A 6,000-nucleotide genomic window follows, 5' to 3' on the forward strand; every position below is an offset into this window, starting at 1 on the left:
GTTAATTTGGCTGAAGTTGTATTCAAACAGTTGTGCTCATAAGGCTTCCACCCTCTGCTGATTGAACTGTACATAGTTAAGGAATGCATTCAAACTTGCAGCCAGTTCTTATGTTTCCCTTGGCTTTCACTTTTCCCCAGGATCTTTTGAGTCTCCCTCATGTTTTTAGTTTAGCAGTCTATGAGGTTGGTATGGACTTATCTCAGCACTTCTCTGGTTCAGTGGTTTCAGGATCTCCCCATTAAATATTTGGCTATAATCAACCTCAACCTAGGACCTCAGCCTTGGACTAGCAAAGCTGGGAGGGTTTTCCCCTTCTGTTACAAACCAAATCCATCACTTCTGTCTGGCAAATCTGTGGGTTTTCATCCTCTCCCCTTTATCCCTCACAGGCGTTACCCCCCAAAAAATATCCTACACATCTAATTCACATTGGCACCTGCTTTCCAGAGGACCTAAACTGACACAATGGGTGGCATAGTTAAATGGGCCATCGACCTTGCAGTTTTCATTGAGGAGGTGTTTAAACTAGAATTGGATGATCCAGAACCATCCTCATTCATAAAACTGAGACTGCTCTGGAGCAAACAACCGGTCTCTCTCCAGGTCTGCTAGCTGAAATCAAAGATATCGCTCAGTGCTTGAAGGAACCCAGGGGTTAAATTCCTCCTGTATAAAGGAATGAGGCAGTCATATAGGAGAGGATTCAACGGCCATTGGAATTTAGTCAGTTGTCACCACCCTGAGGTGAGAAAGCTAGATTAAGAGCTGAAGGAGGATCCACTGGGGGTACCATCCTGGCAAAGACCTGAGCCAGGAAGTAAATAACCTTCTAAGGTTTCCTAACTATATCAATATTTGCATTCAAGTACTAGTAATAGAGACCTGAATATAGTAGCTAAAAACACAACAGTTTATTCTCTTGCATAGAACAAGTTCACAGGTAGACAGTCTTCAATTGTTATGACAACTCCACAAAATCATCAGGGATCTAGAATCATCTTAACTTTTGCTCAGCCATTCTCACCATGTGGCTTCTTCTGTCCTTAAGGTCACCCCATGTCCCAAGGTAGATGCTGGAATTCCAGCCATTACATATGTAGTCTAGGAAAGAGAATGGAAGAAAAGCAACCCCAACTGAGTTAGCTCCTTTAAACAACTCTTCCCAAAGTTGCTTACACCACTTCCGCTAAATCTCATTGGCTAAAACTTGATCATATTTCCACAACAAGGGGTTCAGAGGCAGAACATGTAGTTCTTTATTCTGGGAAGCAATGTGCCTAGATAAAAATCAGGCTTCTGTTATTAAACAAGTCTTTGCCACAGTGATCCCTCAGTTAAAAAAAATCCACAATTGATCTAGGTTAAGTTGAACAGTGTGGACAGAAAGAGACAGGAACTTGGGGAAATATTTTTCCTTACGGGCTCCGCTAGAGACAAGAGGACAGAGTCAACCCCTTTTGTGAACCGTGGCATGGAATCATCCATAACCTCCAGGTACTGGAGGAGAGCCCTGCTCACTACCCTGGAAAAACCCCAGACATGAGATTCACTAGGATGCAAGTCCATGATATTTTATATAGCATTAAAGACTTCTTTGGGCTAACAGCAATTGGAAAGGCTCAGCCATATCTAGGTTACAAAAAGGAGAAGGCTTTATATAAACTTTCTTAACCAGTATGGTCTTGCATAATCATGGCTCCCCGGGCCTTCCTCCCAAAAGGTACTGACTGTTTTAAAATAGTACAATAAAAGCAACCAAATTGGCTGTGAAAATCTACTAAATATAAACTCTGATTTGGTAACAGCCACACACACACACACACACACACACACACACACACACACACACACACACACACACACACACACACACACACACACACACACACACACACACACACACACACACACACACACACACACACACACACACACACACACACACACACACACCACAAGTACACACATTCTAGTGAAAATCATCCCGGGTCCAGAACTGAGTCTGGTAAACGGCAGTTGTACTTGATTGTTACTTTGACTTTACCTGAGAAGTCTTCACTGAACACACAGGGAAGATTTTAGAAGAGTTTTTTTTTTTTAAAGTAGACAGTTTTTGCCTTCTCTCTGATTATTCATGGAATGAATATATCATTTTCCTATGTCAGAACTCCTCTGTTGATGAGATATATAAATATATAGAAGTGATAATAATTCATGTTAATGAGGTATATAATATAACAGTCACTTTCTTGAATGGGAAGCATTCAGCAAGAGAGAACTGCAGAGTTGGTTTTCTCCATTCTGGACACCAGAACCTTGCCTTCAGCTGTCAGGCAGACACTGCCATTCCAAGTATCTACCTTCCATAACACATGGAGGAAGCATTTCATTGAGAACTTCATGAAGACAATGAGAATCATAAATGTATATATTTCATTACAAAGTTAAAGCATGATTATATACAGTAATTATAACAACGTTTAATAAGCATTGATACACCACACACTGTTCTAAGTGCTTTCTCTTTATTAAGTCATTTAATCTTCACAACAAGCCTATGAGAAGAGTTATTATCCCAATTTTCAAATGTAGAAGTGAGTCACAGAGAAGATAATGAACTTGCATCAGAACACACAGCTTGGGCTTCCCTAGCGGCTCAGTGGTTAGGAATCCGACTGCCAATGCAGGGGACACGGATTCGAGCCCTGGTCTGGGAAGATCCCACATGCCGTGGAGCAATGAAGCCCGTGCGCCACAACTACTGAGCCCTTGTGCCACAACTACTGAAGCCCATGTGCCTAGAGCCCGTGCTCTGCAACAAGAGAAGCCACCACAATGAGAAGCCCGTGCACCGCAACAAAGAGTAGCCCCCCTCGCCACAACTAGGGAAAGCCCGCACACAGCAATGAAGACCCAACGTAGCCAAAAATAAATAAATAAAATAATAAAATTTTTTTAAATAATAAAAATAAAAGAGATGATTTAAAAAAAAAACACACAGCTTGTAAATGGATTTCTAACTTTACAAAACCCGTGTTCTTAATCACGACACTTTAAATTGTGTATAGTAAGTATTTCACTTCCACATTAATTTCCTTTTTTTCTCTCTGAAGAAATGAATATCCTTAGCCAGGTATAGCTAATAAAATGCTCTTCATTTTGATCCTGTCTTGTTTTACTTTGTTGTGTTACTCAAGTTCTGTTGATAAGTCCTCTTCTCGGTGTCACGTTGCCATATCCGCTGGGGTCTGTGTTGAGTTAGGCTACGTTTATTGGCTTTGTACTGTGTCAGCTTAGCTAACCCCGGAACTGTGTTTCTCAGAATTGCCTTCCTTGTGTGGTTCTGATTTCTGGTTGGCCACAAGAGATTGTAGAAGGTAAAGATTCAGTAGTAATTATTCTCTGAAAGTCAGTGTAAGGTACCAGGCAATACTGCAGAGTGCACACGCTGCCACTGGTATGCTGGCTTACCTTGTTAGCACCGGATAGCAGCTGGGCCCACAGGTTCTTCAGCTCCTGCCTGACCTTCAACTTCAAGTTCTGGGCCACTTGCATATGCAGCTGCATAACAAAAGATGCCAATTTCTGCAGGTCACCCACATCACTGAAGCTGGAGATGGTAATGACAGATGGTTTCCACTTTGTGAGTTCCAGTTTGTCCTTGCTCTCTCCCACTTCACATTCAGCTTTTCTTGCTGACAGCTAGCCCTGCTACTTGCAGTGACTTCAGGCTCATCACCATAAGCAGAGACAAGTTTTCCATACAGTTCCTCACCAATTCCCACAATTGCCTAAGGTCTAATCCTTATGATAAATTTGAAATTCCATGTGGCTTACAGTGGTTCTGCTTCCCTAATTGAACCCTGATGGACAAACCAATTTATCCTATGCTGATGAACTAACTTCAAAGCCAGTGGCTTAACAAAGGTTTATTCTGAGCTCAGGTTACAAATCCAGTGTGAATCAACAAAGTGGGTTAGCCAACACTTGGTACATACGGTAAGCTGTTTCAACTGTAGCCGTTCTAAAAGGTATATAGTGTTCTCATTATGGTTTTAATTTGAGTTTCCCTAATGATGTTGAGCATCTTTTCTGTGCTTATTTGCCATCCATATATCTACTTTGGATTATCTTTTCCAAATTGGTGAGGTTGTTTATTTTCTTATTATGGAGTTTTGAGAGTTCTTTATGGATATGTGATTTGCAAATATTTTTTCTCCATCTGTGGCTTGCCTTTTAATTTTCCTAACACTACCTTTTAAAGAGCAGATGTTTTTAATTTTGATGAAGTCCATTTAACATTATTTTTTTATGGATTGTGCTTTTGATGTCATATCTAAGAAATCTTTGCCTACCCCAAGGTCACTAAGATTTTCTCCTATGTTTTCTTCTAGATATTTTATAGTTTTGTTTTACATTCAGGACTGTTATCCTTTTTGAATTAATGTTTGTCTTTAGTGTGAGGTATGGATCAAAGTTTTTTATTTATTGAGATATGAATGTTTAATTGTTAACAGCACTAAAGGAAAAGACTATCCTTTCTGTGCTGCATTGCTTTTGCACCTTTATCGGAAATCAATTGTCCTTATATGTGTGGACCTATTTCTGGACTTTCTATTCTGTTTCATTGATCTATTTGTCTACCTTTATGCCAACACCACTGCCTTCATTAATGCAGCTTTTTAATAAATCTTCAAGTCAAGGAGTGTTATTCCTCCAAATTTTTCTTTTCTTCTAGGCCCTTTCATTTTTATATTCATTTTAAAATCAGTCTGTTAATTTCTGTTTAAGAAGCCTACTGAGATTGTGATTTGAATTGAACTGAGTTTAATGTATAGGACAGTTTGGGGAGAATTGACATTTTAACAATATTGAGTCTTCTGATCCATGAACTTTAATTTCACTTAATATTGTTTTGGGTATTCAGATCTTACAAGCTTTTGTCAGATTTATACCTAAATATTTCATATTTTAATGCTATTACAAATGGTACTATATTTAAATTTCAACTTCCAATTGTTTATATAATTTACAGTATAGGGAACTATACTAATCAGTTCTAATTGTTTGTTTGAAGATTCTGATGGATTTTCTACATAGACAATCATTTCATCTTTGAATAGACAGTTTTACTTTTTCTTCCCAATCTGAATACCTTTGTTTTCTTTTTCTTGCCTGATTGCACTGGCTAGAACTTCCAGTACAATAATGAATAGGAGTGGCAAGAGTGGACGTCATGATCTTAAGGGAAAAACATTCAGTCATTCACCATAAAGTATGATATCAGCTGCAGTTCTTTTGTAAATAAATGCTCTTTATTGGGTTGAAGAAGTTTCCTTCTAGTTTCAGTTTGCTGAAAATTTTTACCAGGAATGGATGTTGAATTTTGTCAAATACTTTTTCTGCATGTATTGAGATTATCATCTAGTTTTTTTATGGTCTGTTAATGTGGTGAAACATATTGATTGAATTTTGAATGTTAAAACATTTGTATTCCTATGCTAAACCCTTTTCATGATGCATTATACTTTTTATGTTATATATTGTTTGATTCAATTCACTAAAGAATTTTTACATCTATGTTCATGAGGGAAATTGATCTGTAGTTTTTTTGGTGTTTTTTGGTAATATCTTTGGTTTTGCTATCAGTGTAATGTTGGCCTCATAGAATGAGTTGGGACGTATTCCTCCTCTTCAGTTTTCTCTAAGAGTTTATGAGAATTGGTATTATTTCTTCCTTAAATGTAGGTAGAGTTCACCAGTGAAGTCAACAGGGCCTGGAATTTTCTTTGTAGGGAGGTTTTTGACTATACATATTGACTCTTAAATGCTAAAGCCTAGGAATGATGCATCACACTTATAGCCAGAACCAGCGGCATGGTTCTGCCTAAGTGCAAGAAGGCTGGGAAGTGTAGGGGAGCACATAAATATTTAGTGGTCAGTGAATATCTGTGCCATAGGGTCTTTGGAAATTTTATAGAAAATTAAGTCTACTTT

Source organism: Delphinus delphis, chromosome X, assembly GCF_949987515.2.
Source record: "Delphinus delphis chromosome X, mDelDel1.2, whole genome shotgun sequence".
Classification (NCBI taxonomy): Eukaryota; Metazoa; Chordata; class Mammalia; order Artiodactyla; family Delphinidae; genus Delphinus; species Delphinus delphis.